General features: G+C 54.0%; 1 long non-coding RNA gene across 1 annotated transcript; it reads right to left on the bottom strand.

Annotated features, from left to right (window-relative positions):
* Positions 1 to 11: 11 nt before the first annotated feature.
* On the bottom strand, positions 12 to 13963 carry LOC145716708 (uncharacterized). The gene is made up of 3 exons (XR_014139505.1): positions 13676 to 13963; positions 1100 to 1254; positions 12 to 49 (listed from the first exon to the last, which is right to left on the bottom strand). It is a non-coding gene; the product is annotated as an uncharacterized LOC145716708 (long non-coding RNA).
* Positions 13964 to 14678: the final 715 nt, after the last annotated feature.

The raw sequence follows: 14678 nt of genomic DNA, 5'->3' as shown, positions 1-14678 counted from the left end.
AAAAAATAAAACTCGAGTGAGTTTTAAACATCCCAGTGGCCAAGAAGTGCTGGTAAATTAAAAAAAAAAAAATTTAAATATATATGTATATAGTAATGCTCTAATATTTATTTTAACATGTTTTTAAAATATCACCACTTAAAGCCTGGGAAGTCATGGATATTGTTGCTAAGGCTGAGGCTAAGATGTTTCTTGAGTGAGTCAACATAAAGTTGATTTGGAGAATGACCTTGGGTAAAGATGGGGCAAGAACCGTTGAGATGGCCCAGGAAGGACCAAGGTTAGAGAAATAGCCCCCTGGACATTCTACAGAGGAGCTCAGTTCAAATCCCGGCTCCTCCCTTTCCCAACTTCAAACTGAGGAGCAAGTCATGGCATGTCCGAGCCTCAGTTGGCCCCTCGGTGAAACGGGAAGAATAAAAGTGCCCTTCCCTCTCCCGGGCTGCAGGGGAAGATTTCATGGGAACTTGGCTTGCAAAGCATCGGGCATGACTCTGGCTGATGACAGACACCCCGTGCAATGAGTACGTCACACTCTTACTGCAGAACTTCAATCCTCGGCTAAGTAACTCTCAGCAGTATTCCATATTACTGTTACTGGTTCTGTCATCATCCTCCGGGACGCTGTGCCAAGCACTTTACACCAATATGGCGGTAATGGTTTATTAAGTTCCTATGCAGACCGGGCCCTTTACGTATTTTTTCTTCAGCAACCCTCACGACAGCTCTACGTGTCCTACTTTGAAGCAGGTGTTTATTGAGCACGTACTCGATGGCAGACACAGGAGATGCCAAAGGGAGCGAGACAGCAGGGGTCCTTAATCTTCCCCACGTGACAGCTGGGAGGGCTCAGGGAGGAGACAGAGCCCCAGGACACGGCGGGATGTGAACCAGGGTCTGTCTGATTCCGGCGCTCAGGCTCTCCCGTAGCCATGCCGAGTGAGGGCACCTTCCCCTGCACGCCACTCTGGAGGAGATTGAGCCCTAGTGACTGGGGTCCTCTGCGCTCCCCGCATTGTCCCCGCTGGAGGACAAGGTGGTCCAAGAGGCGGGGACAGCCCCACCCACTCGCCCCTGTCCACGCCAGGGCGTCACCCACCAGGGGCCGAAGGGAGTCCGCGGGGGCTGAACTTGATAGAAACGCCGGGAGGGCTCCGCCTCTCTCCGAATGGTCCTGGGTTCGAATCCTGTTCATTCTGACTCTGGATCCTGCCGTTCGAAGGGCGCCGCTTTTCACGCACAGCGCGCTCGGGGCTGGATTAAAGGAGAGTGGTTGGGTGTAAGAAGAATGAGAGGGGCTGCGGCACAGGGGGACCCAGGGAGGGCTCCCGCAAACCACAAGTTGGACTTGGCTTTCCTAACGCGGCTCCAACTTCCCAGCTCTTTGACTTTGGCCATGAGACCTGAGCCTCAGTGTCCCCATCTGTAAAATGGAGGTAACCTTATCAACCTTGCAGAGTTCAGCGTGCATGAGTGTGCACGTGGACGCACGGCTCACACAGCAGTGTGAAGACAGCCTCTGGCCTGTTCTCAGACTCGGACTCCCTGCGCGGCCTGGCTCAGAACCGCACGCTGTTCCAGTGCCACGTCCTCAGGGTGTGGTGGCCTTTAGTCCCCGCTCACTCTACAGATAAGAAACTGAGGCCCAAGGCAGGGCTGGTGGCTCTCTCCATCCCCCTGCTCCTCCTGACTCTGCCCTCCCCCCGCCACAAAACAACGCCCTTCACAGAAACCACAAAGTCAAGCGGCCCATCACTGACACCCCAACCAAGGCTGCCCCCCAGATTCCCCAACCAGGAAACCCCCCGGTCCACGCCCTCACGCCGCCCCGGGAACTCCAGCATCGGGGTGCTGAGGCAGGCTGACAGTCACCTCCTGGCCACTTCTGCTAAGTCCAAATCCCGCCGTGTCCTGGGGCTCTGTCTCCTCCCTGAGCCCTCCCAGCTGTCACGTGGGGAAGATTAAGGACCCCTGCTGTCTCGCTCCCTCTGGCATCTCCTGTGTCTGCCATCCAGTACGTGCTCAATAAACATCTGCTTCAAAGTAGGACACGTAGAGCTGTCGTGAGGGTTGCTGAAGAAAAAATACGTAAAGGGCCCGGACCGCATAGGAACTTAATAAACCATTACCGCCATATTGGTGTAAAGTGCTTGGGGGCATTCCCTCTTCCGGAACATTCTGCACCTGAGATCTTTCCATGCATGACCAGCTCCTTCTCATGGTTTCAGTGTGGCCTTGTATGGGGATAGGGTACCTCCCTGATCCCCCCATCTTATGATAACCCCCTTTCCCACCACACCTGCCGTTAATCCCACCACAGTCCTTCCCCCGATCGGAATGATTGTGTTTCTTGTGCCTTGCTTGGGGCCCACTGAAGCATCTGCCTCCCCCAGTAGACCAGACATTGGGGAGGCACTTTCTCAGAGTTGGGAAGCACTGCCTAGCATGACCAGCTCCAGATAGACTCATTGGACTGAATCGGATTGAGTGTGTGTATGTGTCCTCGCACTTCGGCCGGCGTAGCGTGTGTGAATCCATCTGCGTCTGTGTCCATCTCGACACGGATATGTGTCCACATCGTGTATGTCTGAGAAAGTGAGTGTACCAGGGAAAGATGACCCGGAACAGAATCCCACGGCCAGTGTCCCTATGGCCGTCTCCTCACTCTGCTTGCTGTGCAGAACCCCCAGGTGTGGCAGAGACAAGGCGCTCACCGCTGTTGGCCCCTGAATGTCTTGGGGCATGGTCTCATTTCACCCTCCCTGCTAGTCACCCCATCTTCCAGATGAGAACCCGGGGCTCCCTAGGGAAAACCGTTCACCCAGGGTCCCACAGGTGAGAGCGCAGGGGTTGGCATCCAAATCCAGGGCCCCTGGGTCTTGCTGCCCATGCCAGAGCCTTCTAAAGACACCAAGGGACTCACAGAAAGCAGTGGGAGGGAGAGAGTTCCTCCAGCTGCAGCCCCCGTCCCGGTACTTGGCAGCCTGTCCCTACGTGTGACAACAGCTTGAACACAGACACAGGAGCCCCAGCTGGTCCCCAGCCCAATCCAGATGTAGAAGAGACAGTCTCTCCCAAAATACTCTCACTGTGAAGTCAGAAACCCTCCCAATATAAACAAAACGTGCTGCTCAGTGCCGGGAAGGAGCTGCTCACGCCTCCGCCAGTGGTCCCCAGCCCCGCCGGCGAGCCCCCTCTCCCTGGGCTCTCTGCCAATGGTCTCTGGGAAGGCCCTGTTCAAAGGCAAAGGCATTCACCTTCGCAGAGCCCATGCCCCAGCTGGCTCTAACCAGACGACAGGAGCCGGATGGAAGGGGACAAGGCAGAGGCTGGCTTTCATAGGACGCGGGGTCTGGGGCGGTGACTCTAAAGCTTGCCTGTTCGGCCCCTTTCCTTGCCAGCCCCCATCTCCGCCTTTCTCTCTGTGGAAGAATATTCTAGATCCCTCCTGTGTCCCGGTCTGCCCCTCTCTTGTTCATACTATTCCACCTAAGATTTCATTTTCAGGAAGAAAGTTGCTGCAAATAAATGGGGGGAGAAAAGAAAAGAAAAAGAAAAAGGATTCTCTCAGCTCACCCACACCTCGGACAGGACGCTAAGGCGCAGAGAAGGGTGGTGACCGATGCAAAGCTAAACGGTGAGTTTTTAGTAAAGTGAAGTGGTACCCAGGCCCCCCACCTCCCAATCCAGGGCGCTTTGTAAATCTCTGTCCCGCTGAGGATGGGTGGGGAGACCCCGGGTCCCACAGGGTCTAGGAGACGGAGAGGCTCAAGAAGGACAAGGCCTCCTGGACACCAGCCCCATTTCAGGCACAGGGTCAGGTGACGGGCAGCAGAGAAATGACAGTCATGTTGCAGGGGGTGGGGGGGTCTCAGGGAATAATTGGGCCCATCGGTCACCATGGACACCCAGCCTCCTGCCAGGAATCAAGGAGGAGCCCACTCAGGTGGAAATGTCGAGACAGGCACGGTGGGCTCTGTTCCCTCATCCAGAGAGGACTTCCTTATCACCCGAGCCTGGCCAGTTTCCCTCAGAGAGGCAAAAGCTTTGTCATAATTCAGATAGAGTCCAGATGCTCTGGGGTCGAGCAGCTCCACGGGGAGGTTGAGGCGGCTGCCAATGGCGGTGGGATTCAAACCCACAGAGCCCAGCAGCAGAGCCTGAGTTTTCACTCCACCCGACACAGCAGGAAGAAGGTCCCCTGGCTGGAGCTAGATGGGAAAACCCAGAGTCCCGTGAGCTCAGGGTGCTTGCAAACACACACGTCGCTGGGTTTCGACCCAAGGGGCCCGCCCAGACGGGAGGCAGGCACAGCTGCTGTGTCCAAAAATCGTGGAAAGGGCCCAAAGTCGGTGGGCTCCGAGTGGGGCATGGATCCAGCGTTGCCCCAGCAACCGGGGACAACAGCCTCGTAAACAGGACGGGCCCAGGAGGAGGCAGGCCGAGTGGGGCCCGTCCTAGCCCAAGGATGGGGGGGTGCCTGGCAGAACCCAACAGGTTTGAGGAGCCAGAAGCCAGTGTGACACTGGGAGCCTGAGCACAAATGGGCTCAAAGCCATAAGGCTTGGGGCTATTCAGTGGAAGGGGATGCTGGCCGGGGTCCAGTCCCTAGTCACAGACACCAAGAGTTGGGAAGGCTTTAAAAGCCCAACCCCCTCACTGGTGCCTCCAATGACGGGGAGCTCACTCCCCATTTCAGGTACAGAACACTCTGTTTAATATTGAGCTTAATCAACCCCTACTCATTCATCTACCCCTTGGACCACTCAGAACTAAGGCTGTAAACTGTCCAGATCCCGCTTACAAAGTTTTTGTTATGCCTTTGTTGAAAAATATAAATTCCGTGAGAATTATCTGAATGTTTTTTATTGCTGTGCCCCTAGTTCCCCGCACAGCGCCTGGCACATAGTAGACCCTCAGTAGATATTTAGCAAATGACTGAACATGTGGATGAATGAATGAATGAATGAATGAAACTCGGTGAGCATGCAGGAAAGCATTCCTCCCTAGGCATTTAAACCAAAGGTCTCAGGCTAGACTGGTTCGAGAAAGAGTATTTACCCAGGGAAGCCAACAGCAGTCAGAGAAGGGATGTGTGGGTGTTGAGTCCAAGGTAACACATGACAAAAGCACAAAGGCAAGAGACAAGGTCTCAGAAGTCGGGATGATAGAAGCAGGTGGGTTGCAGGAAGGCTGAGTGCATGATCTGGGAGGATGAGAGTGACATGGGAAGTCATGGTCTCATATTTGTGCCCTGTGGGGCCATCGTAGGGGTGACCCCAAGAGCCTCACAGAGTGGGTCAGGTCAGGGATGACAATATCCTTTGTAAGAACACAGCAACCTTGCAGTTCCTCATACCATCCTTTCAGCGGTAGGTATCACCCCAATTTGCAGATGGGGACACTGAGGCTAGGGAATGGCAGAGGCCAAACTAGAATATGGTTCTTCTCTCTCCATGGCCACAATCCTGCCTGCCCCACCACCACCATATACCTCTGCGGCCCGCCCCACCGCCACCATATACTTCTGCAAGGCAGAGGAGGCAAGGAAAGGCTGGAGCTGCCTGGGTCTTTGGGAAAGATTGCTTGGGGCTGCCAAGTAGGTAGGTTGAGGCCAGAATGGGAAGGGGGAGGAGTCTGGGCTCCTGCAGAGATGGGACACCACTGGGCAGACTTTTCAAGAAGTAGCAAAGAGCAGTGGATAAAATCAGTGGTCGAGGCTTTATCAGCTCCTTACTTCCTTGCTCTGTGACCTCAGACCAGTGACCCAACCTCCCTGAGCCCTCATTTTCTCATCTGTGACACAGCCATAGTAAGAGTAGCCACCCATGGGGCCGTTGTGGAGGTGATGAGATGTATACGAGGCATGGTCCCTTGCACACATTAAGTGCTCAGTAAATAAATATTGGTTACTCTTACCAAATCTTGAAAAGAGGCATCTCTCCAGCTTCTCAGTCCACAGCTGCCCCCCCCCCCCAGGAGCCTTATTTCTAACCCTCAACAGCCCTTCCTCTGCTGTAAGACATGGTGTCTGGGCAGGGGAGGTGTTGGGGAGAGAGATGCTTGATGCTGCACCCTGAGTCTCAAAGTAGCACCAGCAGGGCAAGATGAATCAAATCACTCTGTCCATAATCCCCACAACTGCTCATCAATTCTCCACTCAGAAACATTTTACCACTCCCTGCCAATGGCCTGTCCTGCTGCCATTACCTCAGTGTGAGGGGTGGAGCTGATAATTCATTAATTTTTTTATTTGTCCACACATAGGACTAGGGAAAATGGAATCTCCCAAAAAACATGGCTTGCTCTCAGAATTCATCCATCCTTCCATCTATCGATCCATCCACCCATCCATCCACACATTCATCCATCCATCCATCCATCCATCCATCCATCCACACATTCATCCATCCATCCATCCATCCATCCACCCATCATCCATCCATCCACCCACCCATCTATCCATCCATCTATCGATCCTTACATCCATCTATCCATCTATCTATCCATCCATTTATCCATCCATCCATCCACCCATCCATCCATCCATCCATCCATCCACACATTCATCCATCCATCCATCCACCCATCATCCATCCATCCACCCACCCATCTATCCATCCATCGATCCTTACATCCATCTATCCATCTATCTATCCATCCATTTATCCATCCATCCATCCATCCATCTATCCATCAATCCACCTATGCATCCACCCACCATCCACCCATCCCTCCTTCCATTCAACTTATGTTCACTGAGTACCTCCTCTGTATATTCTACTACTGGAGGATCCAGGGCTGAAAATAGACCAGACTCTACCCTCACAGGGTTCACAGTCTAGCATATATCAATCAAATAATCAACTGAATCAGTGCTTCTCACCTCTAACCCATTCCTCCCTGTGGGTGCAGAGAGACTCTTGGGAAACCCAAATCCCTGACCCCCATTAGGCTGGCAACAATGACCCCACTAGACTAGGGAAGAAACGCCCTCCCAATCATCACTGCCAGAGATGTAAGGTGTTACAGCCCTTGAGAAAAGCAATTGTACTACATCCCTGAAAATGGAAAATCTACCTTAGGGCCCTGCGAATCCCCCTCCTGGGAGCCTCTCCCACAGAAATAAACGCGCAGCTCTTAAGGCCACGTGCTCGAGAACGTTTCCTGCGGCATCATTTGCGATGGCAAATAATCAGCAAGGCAAAACCACACAAATGCTCTCAGGCGGGAACCAGTGAGTGCCATGCCACAGAACATCAGAGAGCCCTTGACAAGAGGGAACAGGGCTATCCTGGTGGGCTCAAGAGATTACAGGAGACGTTTTGAGTGGGAAGAGCAAGGTGAAGCAAAGCAATAGGATCCCCTTGCTGGAAACGGCACATCAATCACAAAATTTCACATAGGTATTTGTGTGTGTCTGGTTATGATGATGTGAGCACAGGGCCAGTTATGACAACTGTAAAGGAATTAAGACTAGGCTGTTAACTTGGGTAACCTTGTTGGGCAGGTGGTCTGAGGTGGCAGGGGTTCAGTGGGGGGTCGGGGGAAGAAGCCGAGGATAAAGAAAAAAAGGAAATAAAGCTGTCAGCCCTAGAGAAACACAGGGGTGACATGACATTTACGCAGGTTTATAAAATTACATACATGGGGAGTGTATGCAGGGATTTTGAAAATTGAAGAGAAGGGAAACTCATCTGCTTTTGCCCCCTCCTCCCGCCAAGCTGCCCCCCCCCCACTGTCCCGCCCCACCTCCTCTGTCTGGTCTCACCAGGCGCCCTGCCTGCACCCCTGCCCCGCCGCTCCTGCCACCCACACAGGACATGGTTTCCTAACCGAGCACAGAATCCGCCCCACCTCCAGGCCTTTGCATGTGCTCTCCCCTCTGCCCGGGATGCCCTTTCTTGCTGACCTACCGTATCATGGCCTCTTTTTGAGGATCCCCGAGATCTCTTTCTCAAGCCTCAAGACCAGGCGTGAGCTGAAACAAGTGAGCACCCACTGTTTGCGAGGCAAGCTGTGGGCTTTTCCAGCTGACTCACCAGCTTCATCCAGCCCTGGGCTTGCTCTTCCCTGTTCTGATGCATATTGTTCTTCCCAAAGGCAATCGCCTCCATCCAAAGCTGGCTTTCCTTCTAGACTCTCAGCTGCATTTGATTTATCCCAATTTACAGAGAAAGAAACTGAAGTTCAGAGTGGCCCAATTATCACGCAGCTAGTGAGACAGGACTTGGAATCCAAGACTCTGCACCCTTAAGCCTGGACTCCTTCCTTTCCATGGAAGACTGTTCCTTGGAGAAGGAGAGAACAAGGCGTGAGTTTGGTCCAGGCAAAGCCATCTGAGGGTTCGGCTCTCCCATCTCGGGTGGGTTATTTGCTCAGACACGGGCTCTGGAGTGGGGGGCCAGGAGATGACGCAGCCACCACAAACACGGATAGGGCCAGGACCCCTCACGCTTCCCAGCTGGCAGAAGCCCTCCGAGCAGCCCCCAGCCTGTGGCCATCACCACCGTTCACCTAATACTTACCTACCTCATTAAACACCCTCTTGCTGGTACCCTCCTGACCTCCCAGGCTGAAAAGGCGCGAGCATCATGACCTTCAGGGCAGATACATAAATCACCCAGGGTTGGCAGAAGCGCTACTGGGTCCAGGTCCCAGAGGCGGGGCCCTGCCAGGCTTTAACCAGATGCTCCCATGGCTGCACTCTGTCCTGCTCTTTCTACCAGAAGCTTCCCGAGCGCCAGAGGACAGAGGTTGCCTGCACAAGGCCTTATCATTCGGAGCCTCCGCAAAACAGGCAGGCCAGGACCTGTAGGCCATCGTAGGGCATCACTGTCCGCTGAGATCTCCGAGTGAGTGAGGGCCAGCCCAGAGAAGGGGAGGGCCTGGCCTGAGCCACACAGCAATCTAACCAAAGCAGCCAGCATTCCCCCGTCACCTCAACCAGAAAAATCCTCCTCCCCCTCCTCCTCCTCCTCATCTAGCAGCCATGGTCCATCCTCCAGGCCTTGCTAAGCCCCTGCCTGATGTTGAGGGCTCCATGTGAACACCCTCAGAACCTAACACACTTCGGCCCCCTTCAAATACCCTCCCAACTATTTATTTGTCTTTTTTTTTTTTAAGATTTTGTTTATTTATTTGACAGAGAAAGACACAGCGAGAGAGGGAACACAAGCAGGGGGAGTGGGAGAGGGAGAAGCAGGTTTCCTGCAGAGCAGGGAGCCCGATGCGGGGCTTGATCCCAGGACCCTGGGATCATGACCTGAGCCAAAGGCAGACGCTTAACGACTGAGCCACCAAAACGCCCCTCTTTTTTTTTTTTAATTTACTCATTTTTTCCAACCTGAGTCTCATCCGAAGCAATAACATCCACAAAACCACTGGTAGGACTGTGCTCATTAGATGTGTGTCCAATAGATATTAAAACAAATACATAAACCAGGAAAATAGAAACTGTGATCACCTCCTGTCCCACTCACGGGTGAAATGCAAACCACCCTTGGACAAATGCTGTGTCCTTGTGCTTAACGTACACGATGACCCATCATGGTTGGTAGATGGTGCCCATTTCACGGATGAGGCAAACAGAGCCTCAGAGGTCAGTGAAAGCTGGCAGAGCCTCCTGGTCAACCAGCCCGACCGGGGCAGAGCTGCATTTCAGACCAGGGCTTGGGTGACACTGAGGCCGGCCTCACAGCCCTTCCCTCTGCTGCTTCTAGAAGTCGGACGTGCCAGGAAACTGTCAGCCCCGCTCAGCAATGGAAAATTACTGGAGGTGAAAGGGACCACCCAGTCAGCAGGGCTCCCCATCTACAGATGAAGACACTGAGGCCCTGGTGGGCAATCACCCAGCCACAGACAGACCCTGGGTCCCAGCCTCCTCGCCCCCCACCCCTGGCAGTCCCCAGGGACCTTCCCCAGGCCGTTTGTCCAACCTGCACCTGGCCCTAAGCCTGCCTACCTTTTGCTCCCCATGATATTTCTTTTGCTTCCTGAGATATTTGTCATTTTCTGGGGTATGACAGGGGGAGAGTCAGCTCAATGAAGAAGCCGAGGAAAATGGGTGAATCCTTCCACTGCACTGAAGTGTAGAATCTTTTCAGGTGGGCCAAGGTCCAGGCCAACAGGAGAAGGCTGAGGAAGCAGAGGATGCAGAAAAAGAGGTTCCCTCACCCCCAAGAAATTCTGGAACAGCCACAGCACCCTCTTTGGAGTCCCAGCCTCTGCACAGGGCCCCTTTCCTCCTAGAATGTTCTTCACCCCAAATTCACCCATAGGCATGCAACCTAAACGTCTCCTCTGATACTTTCCTGAGCACCCTCTCCAAGTGGGACCCCTGCTTCTCTCTTCCTCTGTTTTTACTTCATAGCATATCCAGCCAAATTTGTACTCATGATTGCACTGGGGGGTTGACCTGATTCATGTCTCCGCCTGACTCGGCAGCTCCACGAGGACAAGGGCCTGTCTTCCCAGTTCCCTGCTGTTTACCAGCTCTAGGCACAGAGTGGGTCCTGAATAAATACTTGTTGAATGAATGAATGTATGATTGAGTGCCTTGCCTTGAGGACTAGACCCCTTGTAAGTCTTAATATCCTCTTAGCACCCAGGAGAGGAATGAATGAAGGGAGGGAGGGAGGGAAGGAAGGAAAGAAGGAAGGAAGGGAGGAAGGAAGGAGAGATAATGAACCCTCACATTTTAAACTAGCCCAGAGAGGGAAAAGCTTTGCCTGAGGTCACACAACAAGACAGCAACCAAGCAGCCAAGTATCAGAGTCCCTAAGTGCAGGCCTCCTCACCGGCGCCGCTCTCCCACCTTCTGCACCCGCAGAAGGGGGGACGCGTTCACTGGCTTCCAGGGACGGCGGCAGGGCGCTGGCCAGAAGCCGGACTCCTGCGGGCCTCCCCGCTCTCCGTCCCGTGAGCCACAAAGTCCCAGGCAGAAAGCAGTTGGGGAGATCGGCCCTCCCGTCACAGACAATTGAATTCCAACCAATTTATCTGTCAGGACAGCACTCACAGACCCGAATCCCGGAGCTTATGACTCTGTAGTCAAAACACACCCCTGACGCCTTCCCCTTGTGAATTATGGGCCCACGTCTCAGGCGAGAGGCTCCAGCTGACCTACTTCCCTCTCGCTGCAGATCGGGAGAAGGCTGCAGGCAGTGGCCAAGGTGAGGGTTAACTCGCTGTGGATGGACTCCTGTGCATCAGCTGCAGGAGGGCTGGGCACCGGGGTGGCGCCTGGCTGGTCCTGTGCCGTCCACACCCCACAGACAGCCATGGCCCGGCATCCCCTGGCATCTAGACAAAACAGGAGTCACAGGCTGGGGGACAGAAGGGGTCCATCAGGAAATCAAAGCTGCCCAGGGCCGCTAGGGCCGCCTGACCAGGGAAGGGGGCTGCAGCACCTGCCTCGGGGTTGGTGGCATTGAGGAGGCTTGTCGGGGGCAACCACGATGAGGAGGTAAAGTAGCCACTGGTTTCTGCATCTGCCTCTCTGTCTCTTGATTCATTCATTCATTCCTTTGGGCTGTCCCTCATTCATTCATTCACTCAGTCGGCCAGCCAGCCAGCCCATCATTGAACCATCCCCCCACAGTACATGGCTAAGACTCAAATGCTGGAGTCCTCCAGGTATCAGGCTCAGCTCCTCCCTGCCAGGCCTCTTGGGCCCACCGGTTCATCTCTCTGTGCCTCGCCTTGCTTATCTGTAAAATGGGATAGGAGTTCGATGGTGAGGGTGTGGTGTTTAGCAGAGGGCCCAGGAGGAAGCAGCCAGCGCTGGCCCTTACTGTTATCATTAGGCCTCTAATTTTGTGATGTGAAAAGAGCACGATCCTAGGAGTGGATTCATGCACGAATCCCTTATTAAAGAGTATGACTGTGCAAGTAATTGCTACGTACCAGAGTGCATAGAGGGGGATGTGTTCGTGGAGGACCTCCTGGAGGAGATGGCTCCTAGGCTGGGTTTTGCAGAATGAGTAGGAGTTTTCTGGAGAGACGTAAGAGAAGGGCGTTCCAAGCAGTGGGAACATCATTGTTAAAATCCTAGAGGCTCCAAAGGCCTACTGAGCTGAGTAGAGCTGGAGTGTGAGGTGCATATAGGACAAGGACAAAGGACCTAATCAGGCCTGAACAGCAAAGCTGGGAAGCAACCACACTATCCTGAGTCATGGCTCCTGAGGGTCCAGCCACTGGTTCAAAGAGTCATCATTTCCTAAGCCCTACTATGCACCGGGCTCTTCATTGATGTGGTCTCTCTTAATTATCCAGCACTCTGAGCTGGCTTCCATGTCCTCTTTGGACAGATGGGAAACTGAGGCCCGGAGTGTTAAATATCTACCTACCCAAAGCCACACAGCTAGGAAGGGAAAGAGCCGGGATTTGAACCCAGATCTCTGTGTCTCCTCACTCAGTCCCTCTCCACACCTGCAGGTGTGGGCCAGGGGCGGGGTGTGGGACATGAAATTGTACAAGTGTATGAGTGTGTGCATGTATTGGAGGGGTGTGCAAATATAGGCACGAGCACCCGTGAGTGTGTGTGTGGGCACGCCTGCAGTGTGGACACACATGGATGAGCATACCAGTATATTTGAGTACATGTTTATACAAACACGCACATGCACTAGACATGGTTAAATGCATGGTCCCACATGAGTGTGACCGGGTGCCTCCCTGTGCATGTGTGTGCATGCACGCACATGTAAATATAGGCATGACCACGGCATACGCGCATGTGTGCACCAGCGTGTGCATGCACCGTGGCTGAGTGTAAGCACGAGCACACGTGTGTGTGACTCCGCATTCCCTCACATGTGCGCACGCATGTGGGCACGCCTACTGCATGAACACGTGTGTATAGGTGTGAGCACGTGCCGCGGAGGCTCCGTGCACGTGTGCGTGCGTTCCCAGGAGGGCGTGGGGCTCCCCACGTGTGCATCTCCGGCCATTCCCCAAGCAGCCTGCAGCACAAGCCCCAGAGGCTAAAACGCAGGGCTCCCTTTTTCTCTCGGCGCCTCTCAAGCAAATGGTCCGACTCCGTCAATATTAGGAGGATGGATATTTTCAGGTAGTGATTTTCATATAAAAAAACGACAGCCTCATAAATCAGGCCGAAACGGCGGTCATCACAGCCTCCGGATTAAACACACATAGTGGCTTGTTGCAGCATAAATCACACGGATGTGACTTGGGCCAGGCTGGGTGAGGACGTATGTACGTACCGCCCGAGAGGGTCTCTCTCTCCGCCGTCTGTGTCAGGCCTGGAGCAGGATTCCCGCTTGGCTGGTCCCCAGGGGCCGATGCGGGAGGGCTCGTGACGGTGGGTCAACAGCCAACCCCAGGGCAGAGGAAGGCAGAGGCTGAACAGGGAGAGAGAGACCCGAGTGCCTGCCCCAGCCCCGCTGCTCCCTGCTGTGCATCTTTGGGCTGGTTGTTTGACCTCTCTGAGCCTTAGTCTCTTTTTTCTGTAAAATGGGAATCTTGGTCACACTTCGCTGAGATGTTACTGGGGTTAGACGAGATAAAGCAGCAAGGGCCTGGCTCCACTCAGCGCACAGAGTCGGAGCACAGCCCCTGTTCCCTGCTCCGGGGATTGCTGTTCCTGCAGCTACTAGCTCACATCCGGAGGGAAAGCCCCACCTCGCAGAGGAGACCCGCCTGGCCCACTCACCTTGTCTGAACGGACGCTTCCTCCCCGGAACCCACGGATCCATCAGGGAAGGAGAAGGAGAGGTGCCACTGTCTGGGCAACCCGCTCGGCTCTGGGCCCACACGGTCCAGTGCTGCACGGTGGCTCTGCAGACAGGACAGCCTGGGAGGTCTTGTCTTGTCAGTCATGCCCCTGCCCCCACGAGCTCCTGAACCCACCCGACCGGGGCCAGAATCCCGGGCCCTTCCCCGCAACTTCCTAAACCTCAGAGGGGGACATTTTGCAAATAATCCTGCTTCCTCTCTTCAAACTGTCCCAATCAGGGCTGCCGAGACGTGACTCAGTGCCCCTCTCCGCCCCCTTAACCCTTCTCTCATGCCGCTGATTCATCCCTCCCTTCCTCTTGCTCTTCCCTTTACCCAGATCCCTCAAACTCCCAGCCAGGCCTCCCAAAATCCAAGGCCTGGCCCATCTCAGACAGCCCTGGGTTCATATCAAACCTCCTGCTCTTCCCGGCTATAGGCCTTAGTAAATTCTTCATCTCTCTGGCTTGCTTGTAGTAAAAGTGTTAGACTCATCAGAGTGTTGAGAGAATTTCATGAGAAAGTATACATAAAGCCTTTAGCCTTGTGCGAGCACGTAGCAGGCCTGTCATAGAGGTTCATGCCTGTGTGGCTGCTAGTTCTCCTGTTAGGGTCGTTAGGGTTGTTGTTAGGGTTGTTAGGGTTGCATTACCCTGGGGCAAGAGAAAAGCAGGGCAGGGTGATCCAGAAAAAGGGAAACAGCCTCTGAAGTATAATGTAACGTGGCCCATATGGCAGATTGGAGGGAAGGGACCGGCAAGGGAAAAGAGAGTAAGCCCCTGAAAACTTGTAAGAATTTTCATAATATCCTTAGATTCCAGCAAAGTCCCAAGTGTGGTGGGAAAAGACTGGTTTCCCCTGGGAACCAGCACAACATCCCTGTAAATCACACCCGCTTAAATGGAGCCCGCAGAGTTGAGAAGCCTTTCCCCACCCTCCCA

This window comes from Leptonychotes weddellii, chromosome 13 (assembly GCF_054177405.1).
Source record: "Leptonychotes weddellii isolate Sample4059 chromosome 13, ASM5417740v2, whole genome shotgun sequence".
NCBI lineage: Eukaryota > Metazoa > Chordata > Mammalia > Carnivora > Phocidae > Leptonychotes > Leptonychotes weddellii.
The sequence above is the reverse complement of the archived record's forward strand: the minus strand, read 5'-3'. Positions and strand labels throughout refer to the sequence as shown.